General features: G+C 50.0%; 1 non-coding gene across 1 annotated transcript; it reads left to right on the top strand.

Annotated features, from left to right (window-relative positions):
* The first annotated feature begins 566 nt into the window (after positions 1–566).
* On the top strand, positions 567–732 carry LOC135002861 (U1 spliceosomal RNA). The gene has a single exon (XR_010204009.1). It is a non-coding gene; the product is annotated as a U1 spliceosomal RNA (small nuclear RNA).
* The last annotated feature ends 11,328 nt before the right edge of the window (positions 733–12,060 follow it).

The raw sequence follows: 12,060 nt of genomic DNA, 5'->3' as shown, positions 1-12,060 counted from the left end.
GGGCATATAAGAGATGCTGTCCTATATATGTGTGTATGCAAACTACAGGTGGTGCTGCATGGCTCACACCCTTTTACTTGTCTTGTAGAGCAACTCTGGAGCTGTTACTGGGTCCAGCTGCTGCAAGAAATCAGCTTGAATGCTTCAGGGGCTGGGGCATGGCCAACATGAGCCCCACACTGATGGGGGTGTATAAAGCGATCTAGGGGTCATCCAAGCGCAACCCCACAAAGGCCGCCATGCCCTGCGTGACCATTTTCTCTTTTCATATGCAGACGAGGGTTGCAGCCAACTATACCCATTGCTTGGATGACATCACCATATGCGAATCCATCTGCTGCAGGCCTTCCCCCAGGAATGCTTGCACTAGTTGTTGCATTTGGTTTGTTGTTTGGGGGGTGCTTCAGTATTAGGCAGCCTTCTGCCCTCACACATTCGTCTGAAAATGTGTTCTCCCTGCAGTTGTTGTCCCCAGATGAGAGTTCCCTTGTGCTGCCTCAGTTGAATCTCCTTTACTTGACGGAGGTGTGCCTGAGCAGCGGCCCTCCCCAGCCCTATCTCAAATCATACTTATTTTGCTTAGGTGATACCATGGTCATGAAGATTGTTTTCCCAGGGTGAGGTTCATTCATTGCATTCTGGGTATGCTGACCTCTGTGATTTCCCCAAATGTGGGAATCTCGACTGCATAATTTGTGGTAGGGGGGGGGACTGCATTTTTGCTTTCCCCTGGTTGGCTCTGGTATAATTTAGATCTCATTGTCTCAGGTCTCTCTCCAGCCTAGTTTGCTGTCTGTTTCCACTTCTCTTTTCTTGAGCCCCTCCCTTCTATGCCCTTGCGCACTATCCTGACTTCTCCCGTCTGCTTACTTTGTGCCTTCCAACGCACAATGCGAACTACAGGTGGTGTTGCAGGGCCCACACCCTTTTATTTGCCTTACAGAGCAGCTCTGGAGCTGTTACAGTGCCCAGCTGCTGCAAGAAATCAGCTTGAATGCTTCAGGGGCTGGGGCATGGCCAACATGAGCCCCACACCAAAGGAGGGTGGGGGGTGTTCAATGCGAACTAGGGGTCATCCAAGCGCCCCTTTTCTCTTTTCATATGCAGATGAGGGTTCCAGCCAACTTTGGCCCACTGCTTGGATGACATCACCGTATGCAAATCCGTCTGCTGCAGACCTTTCCCCAGGAATGCTTGTACTAGTTGTTGCATATGGTTTGATGTTTGAGGGTGCTTCAGTATTAGGCAGCCTTCCGCCCTCTCATTTTCATCTGAAAAGATGTGGTCTCCCTGCAGTTGTTGTCCCCAGACAAGAGTTCCCTTGTGCTTCCTCAGTTGAATCTCCTTAACTTGACGGGGGTGTGCTCGAGCAGCCGCCCTCCACAGCCCTATCCCAACACATGCTTTTCTTGCATATGAGATCTCTTGATCATGAAGATAGTTCTCACAGGGTGAGGTTCATCCATTACATTTTAAAGTAGGAAGGTACAAATTACATATTCAAATTACATATATGTGCTGGATTCAAATGTTTTCCCCCCTTCCTTTCTCAATTGTGCCCATCAGCAGCTATTCTAATGTTGCTGCCAATTGGTGTGACACATTCATTTCTTCTGTGGGGTACACTGGACTCCACAAGGATTCACATTGGGGTGTAGAGTAGGATCTTGATCTGAGGCACCAACAGGCTCAAAGCTTTTGACTGTTCCCAAGATGCTCAGCGCCCCCTGCTCTATAACCTCGCTTCCATGAACAGGGAGCTCAGTTTGTAGTTGGTGCCTTCAGTAGCAGGCCACTTAACAGGGGGCTGCCTCAGGCAGCCTATTCTTAGCTATTAATTTTGACAAGAAAAGAAGAACTTTTTTTTATAAGAATCTACAAGGGCTGCAGCAGGTTAGGTCTAATAGACATCTTTACTGCAGCTCCATCACTCCCAGCGGCGCATTATACTCCCGTGCCCTGGTTGCTGGGTCACTGCAGCGGAGGCTCCGGTTTCTTCCTAAGGTCAGTCACACACACACCGCCCTCCGGGATCACGAGGCCGCTGATGAAGGGGAGGTAAGGGACTTCTGTGCCCACACTATACCGTGATCCAGCGTGGCTGTAGGGGGTGGGCCATGTGCGCACTGGCGTGGACACTGATTACTGGGCAGCCGCTCCACTAGCCACCAGGGACAGTTAAGGAGCACAGCTCTGGGGGGGTTTTCTCTTATATTAACCCCATTTTGTACTACCCGCAGTGCATTGTGATAGGTAATAGAGCCTGATTCAGGTTGGATTGCAATCGCAATAAGCAATCCAACTGCAAAAATTGCTAAGAGCATACGCATGCGCCTGCATTTTCTGCGGCACCCCGCAGATAATGCGATCACTTCTGATTGTCAATCGGTGCTGGGGGGGGGGGGGGGTCAGCAACAATCCATTTCCAAGTCGGAGATGGAGCGGTGCATGGGCAGGGCTACAAAATGGGGTCGGCAACAGAGAAACAGGAGGCGTGGTCAGAGCTGCTGCATGACATCACATGCAGCAGCTGCGATCACAAAAATGGTGGCGGCTTCCTGCGCACACATACAGTCTGCACCAACAGGAGGCTAACCCATTTTTTATGATCACGCTGAACTGCGCTGAGACTGCAATTTCAGCGTGGTCAAGAAGGGAGGCGGCATGCTGGGTGGCCCCAGCATGCGAACCAAAGGATTGCAAATTCTGTTACTTAGCAGAATTTGCAATCCTTACTGAATTAGGCCCATTGATTACAAAATGTATTTGTAAATATTTGAAGTTTTTCTTCAGGGACTAACACAAAAGATGCTTGGGGCTACTAACACATGGGTAAGCCACGAAAAGCTTCCCATGGGTCAGTGGCATCACAACGGGGTTGCGGCCCACACCCGAGTGTCACCCGCCAAGGGGGGTGACACCAAAGTGCCGGCTCCTCTTCAGTGACAGAATATGGGTGTTTCACTGTAACATTACGTGCAACACCCAGTTTCTGTCACTGTGCTGGAGCCAGCACCACTCACACACTAGTCCCCGGGTGCAGCACTCAACCCCCGGGATACCCGGAGCAACAAAATGGAGATTCAGGAAAACAGGCCACACCCCTACCTATGAGACCATGCCTCCTTTTTACCGTTGCGCTGCTTATCTGCGCGCACTGCATTACAATCTCCCTCGTTGCTTCTCTGGGTGTCACCAATGATAGTGACACCTTTGCCATGCTTGTAGCAGCTGGTCCTAAGATCTACGCCTCCAGCCCTGAGTGTTTGCCCTTGTGACTTGTTGATCATCATAGCGAAGCAGATTCTTACAGAAAACTGCAGGGGCTTAGATTGAAAAGAAAAACATTGACGAACCCATCATTTCAGCAACAGGGTCTGCCACACGGCTGACTGAAATGACTGGTTGGTTTGGGCCCCCACCAAAAAAGAAGCAATCAATCTCTCCTTGCACAAACTGGCTCTACAGAGGCAAGATGTCCACCTCATCATCCTCCGATTCCTCAACCCTTTCACTGTGTACATCGCCCCCCTCACATATTATTAATTCGTCCCCACTGGAATCCACCATCTCAGATCCCTGTGTACTTTCTGGAGGTAATTGCTGGTAAATGTCTCCACGGAGGAATTGATTATAATTCATTTTGATGATCATCATCTTCTCCACATTTTCTGGAAGTAACCTCGTACGCCGATTGCTGACAAGGTGAGCGGCTGCACTAAACACTCTTTTGGAGTACACACTGGAGGGAGGGCAACTTAGGTAGAATAAAGCCAGTTTGTGCAAGGGCCTCCAAATTGCCTCTTTTTCCTGCCAGTATACATACGGACTGTCTGACGTGCCTACCTGGATGCGGTCACTCATATAATCCTCCACCATTCTTTCAAAGGTGACAGAATCATATGTAGTGACAGTAGACGACATGTCAGTAATCGTTGCCAGGTCCTTCAGTCCGGACCAGATGTCAGCACTCACTCCAAACTGCCCTGCATCACCGCCAGCGGGTGGGCTCGGAATTCTTAGCCTTTTCCTTGCACCCCCAGTTGCCGGAGAATGTGAAGGAGGAGCTGTTGACGGGTCACGTTCCGCTTGACTTGACAATTTTCTCACCAGCAGGTCTTTGAACCTCTGCAGACTTGTGTCTGCCGGAAAGAGAGATACAATGTAGGTTTTAAATCTAGGATCGAGCACGGTGGCCAAAATGTATTGCTCTGATTTCAACAGATTGAATCCTGGTTAAGCGAATTAAGGGCTCCATCCACAAGTCCCACATGCCTAGCGGAATCACTCTGTTTTAGCTCCTCCTTCAATGTCTCCAGCTTCTTCTGCAAAAGCCTGATGAGGGGAATGACCTGATTCAGGCTGGCAGTGTCTGAACTGACTTCATGTGTGGCAAGTTCAAAGGGTTGCAGAACCTTACACAACGTTGAAATCATTCTCCACTGCGCTTGAGTCAGGTGCATTCCCCCTCCTTTGTCTATATCGTGGGTAGATGTATAGGCTTGAATGGCCTTTTGCTGCTCCTCCATCCTCTGAAGCATATAGAGGGTTGAATTCCACCTCGTTACCACCTCTTGCTTCAGAGGATGGCAGGGCAGGTTCAGGAATGTTTGGTGGTGCTCCAGTCTTCGGCACGCGGTGGCTGAATGCAGAAAGTGGCCCGCAATTCTTCGGGCCACCGACAGCATCTCTTGCACGCCCCTGTCGTTTTTTTAAATAATTCTGCACCACCAAATTCAATGTATGTGCAAAACATGGGACGTGCTGGAATTTGCCCAGATGTAATGCACGCACAATATTGGTGGCATTGTCCGATGTCACAAATCCCCAGGAGAGTCCAATTGGGGTAAGCCATTCTGCGATGATGTTCCTCAGTTTCCGTAAGAGGTTGTCAGCTGTATGCCTCTTATGGAAAGCGGTGGTACAAAGCGTAGTCTGCCTAGGAACGAGTTGGCATTTGTGAGATGCTGCTACTGGTGCCGCCGCTGCTGTTCTTGCTGCGGGAGGCAATACATCTACCCAGTGGGCTGTCACAGTCATATAGTCCTGAGTCTGCCCTGCTCCACTTAACCACGGACATGTGGACTAGTGGACCTTGGGTACAACTGCATTTTTTAGGACACTGGTGACTCTTTTTCTGAGGACTGTGTACATTTTCGGTATCGCCTGCCTAGAGAAATGGAACCTAGATGGCATTTGGTACCGGGGACACAGTACCTCAATCAAGTCTCTAGTTGCCTCTGAATTAACGATGGATACCGGAACCACGTTTCTCAGCACCCAGGCTGACAAGACCTGAGTTATCCGCTTTGCAGCAGGATGACTGCTGTGATATTTCATCTTCCTCACAAAGGACTGTTGGACAGTCAATTGCCTACTGGAAGTAGTACAAGTGGTCTTCCGACTTCCCCTCTGGGATGACGATCGACTCCCAGCAGCAACAACAGCAGCGCCAGCAGCAGTAGGCGTTACACTCAAGGATGCATCGGAGGAATCCCAGGCAGGAGAGGACTCGTCAGACTTGCCAGTGACATGGCCTGCAGGACTATTGGCTTTCCTGTCTAAGGAGGAAATTGACACTGAGGGAGTTGGTGGTGTGGTTTGCAGGAGCTTGGTTACAAGAGGAAGGGATTTAGTGGTCAGTGGACTGCTTCCGCTGTCATCCAAAGTTTTTGAACTTGTCACTGACTTATGATTAATGCGCTGCAGGTGACGTATAAGGGAGGATGTTCTGAGGTGGTTAACGTCCTTACCCCTACTTATTACAGCTTGACAAAGGCAACACATGGCTTGACACCTGTTGTCCGCATTTGTGTACAGGATGCATACCTTCATGTCCCCATTTATCCATCTCATCAGGCGTACCTCAGATTTGCGGTACAGGACTGTCATTGCCAATTTCAGACGTTGCTGTTTGGTCTCTCCACGGCCCAGAGAATTTTCACCAAGGTAATGGCGGAAATGATGGTTCTCCTGCGTAAACAAGGTGTCACAATTATCCCGTACTTGGGCGATCTCATAAAAGCGAGATCAAGAGAGCAGTTGCTGAACAGCAGGGCAGGCTGTCTGCCGTTATGTGAAAAAAATGTACGCTGTCTGCCGCTATGTGTAAGCGTGAAGGTATGCATCCTGTACACAAATGCGGACAACAGGTGTCAAGCCGTGTGTTGCCTTTGTCAAGCTGTAATAAGTAGGGATAAGGACGTTAACCACCTCGGAACATCCTCCCTTATACGACACCTGCAGCGCATTCATCATAAGTCAGTGACAAGTTCAAAAACTTTGGATGACAGCGGAAGCAGTCCACTGACCACTAAATCCCTTCCTCTTGTAACCAAGCTCCTGCAAACCACACCACCAACTCCCTCAGTGTCAATTTCCTCCTTAGACAGGAGAGCCAATAGTCCTGCAGGCCATGTCACTGGCAAGTCTGACGAGTCCTCTCCTGCCTGGGATTCCTCCGATGCATCCTTGAGTGTAACGCCTACTGCTGCTGGCGCTGCTGTTGTTGCTGCTGGGAGTCGATCGTCATCCCAGAGGGGAAGTCGGAAGACCACTTGTACTACTTCCAGTAAGCAATTGACTGTCCAACAGTCCTTTGCGAGGAAGATGAAATATCACAGCAGTCATCCTGCTGCAAAGCGGATAACTCAGGTCTTGTCAGCCTGGGTGGTGAGAAACGTGGTTCCGGTATCCATCGTTAATTTACAGGCAACTAGAGACTTGATTGAGGTACTGTGTCCCCGGTACCAAATACCCTCTAGGTTCCATTTCTCTAGGCAGGCGATACTGAAAATGTCCACTTGTCTGTGGTTAAGTGGAGCAGGGCAGACTCAGGACTATATGACTGTGACAGCCCACTGGGTAGATGTATTGCCCCCCGCAGCAAGAACAGCAGCGGCGGCACCAGTAGCAGCATCTCGCAATTGCCAACTCGTTCCTAGGCAGGCTACGCTTTGTATCACCGCTTTCCATAAGAGGCACACAGCTGACAACCTCTTACGGAAACTGAGGAACATCATCGCAGAATGGCTTACCCCAATTGGACTCTCCTGGGGATTTGTGACATCGGACAACGCCACCAATATTGTGCGTGCATTACATCTGGGCAAATTCCAGCACGTCCCATGTTTTGCACATACATTTAATTTGGTGGTGCAGAATTATTTAAAAAACAACAGGGGCGTGCAAGAGATGCTGTCGGTGGCCCGAAGAATTGCGGGCCACTTTCTGCCTTCAGCCACCGCATGTCGAAGACTGGAGCACCACCAAACATTCCTGAACCTGTCCTGCCATCATCTGAAGCAAGAGGTGGTAACGAGGTGGAATTCAACCCTCTATATGCTTCAGAGGATGGAGGAGCAGCAAAAGGCCATTCAAGCCTATACATCTGCCCACTAAATAGGCAAAGGAGGGGGAATGCACCTTACTCAAGCGCAGTGGAGAATGATTTCAACGTTGTGCAAGGTTCTGCAACCCTTTGAACTTGCCACACGTGAAGTCAGTTCAGACACTGCCAGCCTGAGTCAGGTCATTCCCCTCATCAGGCTTTTGCAGAAGAAGCTGGAGACATTGAAGGAGGAGCTAAAACAGAGCGATTCCACTAGGCATGTGGGACTTGTGGATGGAGCCCTTAATTCACTTAACCAGGATTCAATCTGTTGAAATCAGAGCACTACATTTTGGCCACCGTGCTCGATCCTAGATTTAAAACCTACATTGTATCTCTCTTTCCGGCAGACACAAGTCTGCAGAGGTTCAAAGACCTGCTGGTGAGAAAATTGTCAAGTCAAGCGGAACGTGACCCGTCAACAGCTCCTCCTTCACATTCTCCCGCAAGTGGGGGTGCGAGGAAAAGGCTAAGAATTCCGAGCCCACCCACTGGCGGTGATGCAGGGCAGTCTGGAGTGAGTGCTGACATCTGGTCCGGACTGAAGGACCTGGCAACGATTACTGACATGTCGTCTACTGTCACTGCATATGATTCTGTCACCTTTGAAAGAATGGTGGAGAATTATATGAGTGACTGCATCCAGGTAGGCACGTCAGTATGTATACTGGCAGGAAAAAGAGGCAATTTGGAGGCCCTTGCACAAAATGGCTTTATTCTACCTAAGTTGCCCTCCCTCCAGTGTGTACTCCAAAAGAGTGTTTAGTGCAGCCGCTCACCTTGTCAGCAATCGGCGTACGAGGTTACTTCCAGAAAATGTGGAGAAGATGATGATCATCAAAATGAATTATAATCAATTCCTCCGTGGAGACATTCACCAGCAATTGCCTCCAGAAAGTACACAGGGATCTGAGATGGTGGATTCCAGTGGGGACGAATTAATAATCTGTGAGGAGGGGGATGTACACAGTGAAAGGGGTGAGGAATCGGAGGATGATGAGGTGGACATCTTGCCTCTGTAGAGCCAGTTTGTGCAAGGAGAGATTGATTGATTGATTCTTTTTTGATGGGGGCACAAACCAACCAGTCATTTCAGTCAGTCGTGTGGCAGACCCTGTCGCTGAAATGATGGGTTCATCAATGTTTTTCTTTTCAATCTAAGCCCCTGCAGTTTTCTGTAAGCATCTGCTTCGCTATGATGATCAACAAGTCACATGGGCAAACACTCAGGGCTGGAGGCGTAGATCTTAGGACCAGCTGCTACAAGCATGGCAGAGGTGTCACTATCACTGGTGACACCCAGAGAGGTGGCGAAGGAGATTGTAATGCAGTGCGCGCAGATAAGCAGCGCAATGGTAAAAAGGAGGCATGGTCTCATAGGTAGGGGCGTGGCCTGAATCACCATTTTGTTGCTCCGGGTATCCCGGGGGTTGGGGGCTGCACCCGGGGACTAGTGTGTGAGTGGTGTTGGCTCCTGCACAGTGACAGAAACTGGGTGTTGCACGTAATGTCACAGTGAAACACCCATATTCTGTCACTGAAGAAGAGCCGGCACTTTGGTGTCACCCCCCTTGGCGGGTGACACTCGGGTGTGTGCCGCAACCCTGTTGTGATGCCACTGACCCATGGGAAGCTTTACGTGGCTTACCCATGTGTTAGTAGCCCCAAGCATCTTTTGTGTTAGTCCCTGAAGAAAAACTTCAAATATTGTTTACAATTTTGTAATCAATGGGCCTAATTCAGTAAGGATTGCAAATTCTGCTAAGTAACAGAATTTGCAATCCTTTGGTTCGCATGCTGGGGCCACCCATCACAGGGCATGGCCACCCAGCATGCCGCCTCCCTTCTTGACCACGCTGAAATTGCAGTCTTAGTGCAGTTCAGCGTGATCATAAAAAATGGGTTAGCCTCCTGTTGGTGCAGACTGTACGTGTGCGCAGGAAGCCGCCACCATTTTTGTGATCGCAGCGGCTGCATGTGATGTCATGCAGCCGCTCTGACCACGCCTCCTGTTTCTCCGTTGCCGACCCCATTTTGTAGCCCTGCCCCTGCACCGCTCCATCTCCGACTTTGAAATGGATTGTTGCTGACCCCCCCCCCCCCCCCCCGCACCGATTGACAGTCAGAGGTGATCGCATTATCTGCGGGGTGCCACAGAAAATGCAGGCGCATGCGTATGCTCTTAGCAATTTTTGCAGTTGGATTGCTTATTGCGATTACAATCCAACCTGAATCAGGCTCTATTACCTATCACAATGCACTGCAGGTAGTACAAAATGGGGTTAATATAGGAGAAAAACCCCCAGAGCTGTGCTCCTTAACTGTCCCTGGTGGCTAGTGGAGCAGCTGCCCAGTAATCAGTGTCCACGCCAGTGCGCACACGGCCCGCCCCCTACAGCCACGCTGGATCTCGGTATAGTGTGGGCACAGAAGCCCCTTACCTCCCTTTCATCAGCGGCCTCATGATCCCGGAGGGCGGTGTGTGTGTGACTGACCTTAGGAAGAAACCGGAGCCTCCGCTGCAGTGACCCAGCAACCAGGGCACGGGAGTATACTGCGCCGCTGGGAGTGATGGAGCTGCAGTAAAGATGTCTATTAGACCTAGCCTGCTGCAGCCCTTGTTGATTCTTATAAAAAAAGTTCTTCTTTTCTTGTCAAAATTAATAGCTAAGAATAGGCTGCCTGAGGCAGCCCCCTGTTAAGTGGCCTGCTACTGAAGGCACCAACTACAAACTGAGCTCCCTGTTCATGGAAGCGAGGTTATAGAGCAGGGGGCGCTGAGCATCTTGGGAACAGTCAAAAGCTTTGAGCCTGTTGGTGCCTCAGATCAAGATCCTACTCTACACCCCAATGTGAATCCTTGTGGAGTCCAGTGTACCCCACAGAAGAAATTAATGTGTCACACCCATTGGCAGCAACATTAGAATAGCTGCTGATGGGCACAATTGAGAAAGGAAAGGGGGAAAACATTTGAATCCAGCACATATATGTAATTTGAATATGTAATTTGTACCTTCCTACTTTAAAATGTAATGGATGAACCTCACCCTGTGAGAACTATCTTTATGATCAAGAGATCTCATATGCAAGATAAGTATGTGTTGGCAGAGGCGCTCACTGGGCAGAGATGCTGATCGCATCTCTGGCATGTGCCGGTGCACTGCGGCACCAGCACACACACACACTTCAGACCTGATCTCCTGTTGTGTGAATATGCACAGCAGAGATCAGGTCTGAATTAGGCCCTATATACAGCTGTCAGTAAGGCAGGGATCTGCTGCTGCCAGTGAGGCAGGGATCTGCTGCTGCCAGTGAGGCAGGGATCTGCTGCTGCCAGTGAGGCAGGGATGTGCTGCTGTCAGTGAAGCAGTGATCTGCTGCTGTCAGTGAGGCAGTGATCTGCTGCTGTCAGTAAGGCAGGGATGTGCTGCTATAAGTGAGGCAGGTATGTGCTGCTGTCAATGAGGCAGGGATGTGCTGCTGTCAGTGAAGCAGGGATGTGCTGCTGTCAGCAAGGCAGTGATCTGCTGCCCACTATCTCCCTATCACCCCTGCCTGAGTCACACACTTTCCCTGTCACCCCTGCCCCAGTTACCCACTATCTCCCAGTCAACGCTGCCTCAGTTAACCACTATACCTGCGACCCCTGCCTCAGTCACCCACTATACCAGTCACCCCTGCTTTAGTCACCCACTATCTCTGTCACCCCTTCCTCAGTCAACCACTATCTCCATATCACCCCTGCCTCAGTCACCCACTATCCCTGTCACCCCTGCCTCAGTCTCCTACTGTCCCTGTCACCCCTGCCACAGTCATCCACTATATCCCTATCACCCCTGCCTTAGTCACTGACTATCTCCCAGTCACCCCGGCCTCAGTCACCCACTATCTCCCACTCATACATGCTTCAGTCACCCACTATCTCCCAGTCATCCCTGCCTCAGTCACCTACTGACACCAGTGCAGACATTTCTGCTGCGGCCTCTCCACTCTCCAGCGTGAACGTCCTGACGACTGAGGAAATCCGCTTCCCAGTTGAGGACTCCGGGAATGAACACTGCCGATATTGCTGGCAGATAACGTTCTACCCAACTGAGGATTTTTGATACTTCCAGCTTTGCTATGCAATTTCGAGTGCCGCCTTGATGATTTGTGTACACTACCGTGGTGGCGTTGTCCGATTGTACTTGAACAGGCCTGTTCTGTACTAGAGGCAGGGCCAGTGTCAATGAATTGAACACTGCCTGCAATTCCAGAATGTTTATCGGGAGGAGAGATTCCTCCCTGGTCCACCGATGGTGAAGGGTCGTCATCACGGCCATGACCTTGGTGAATTTCCGAGGTGCCGTGGCCAAACCAGAAGGCAGGACCTGAAATCCAAAAACTAACCAGGCACAACACTGCTTAGCTTCCAACATCAGATGAGATTGGACATATCCAGTGTGATGCGGCTGTAGATGATTTTTGCTGTTTCTAACTTCTACTTCTAACTACTGGTACATCAATGAATAAGTTTCAAAATAGAATGCATCAAGAGAACGGTGTTGGTAGTATAAAACTACCTACAGCACCTGATATTCCCAGGTGGTCTCACATCCAAGAACAAACCAGGCCTAAAATCAGGTGATATTGGGCATATACAGTGTGGTGTGGCTGTAGATGAGCTTAGT

Source organism: Pseudophryne corroboree, unplaced genomic scaffold (genome assembly GCF_028390025.1).
Source record: "Pseudophryne corroboree isolate aPseCor3 unplaced genomic scaffold, aPseCor3.hap2 scaffold_1795, whole genome shotgun sequence".
NCBI lineage: Eukaryota > Metazoa > Chordata > Amphibia > Anura > Myobatrachidae > Pseudophryne > Pseudophryne corroboree.
Note: the sequence above shows the minus strand (reverse complement) of the source record. Positions and strands in the feature narration are given on the sequence as shown.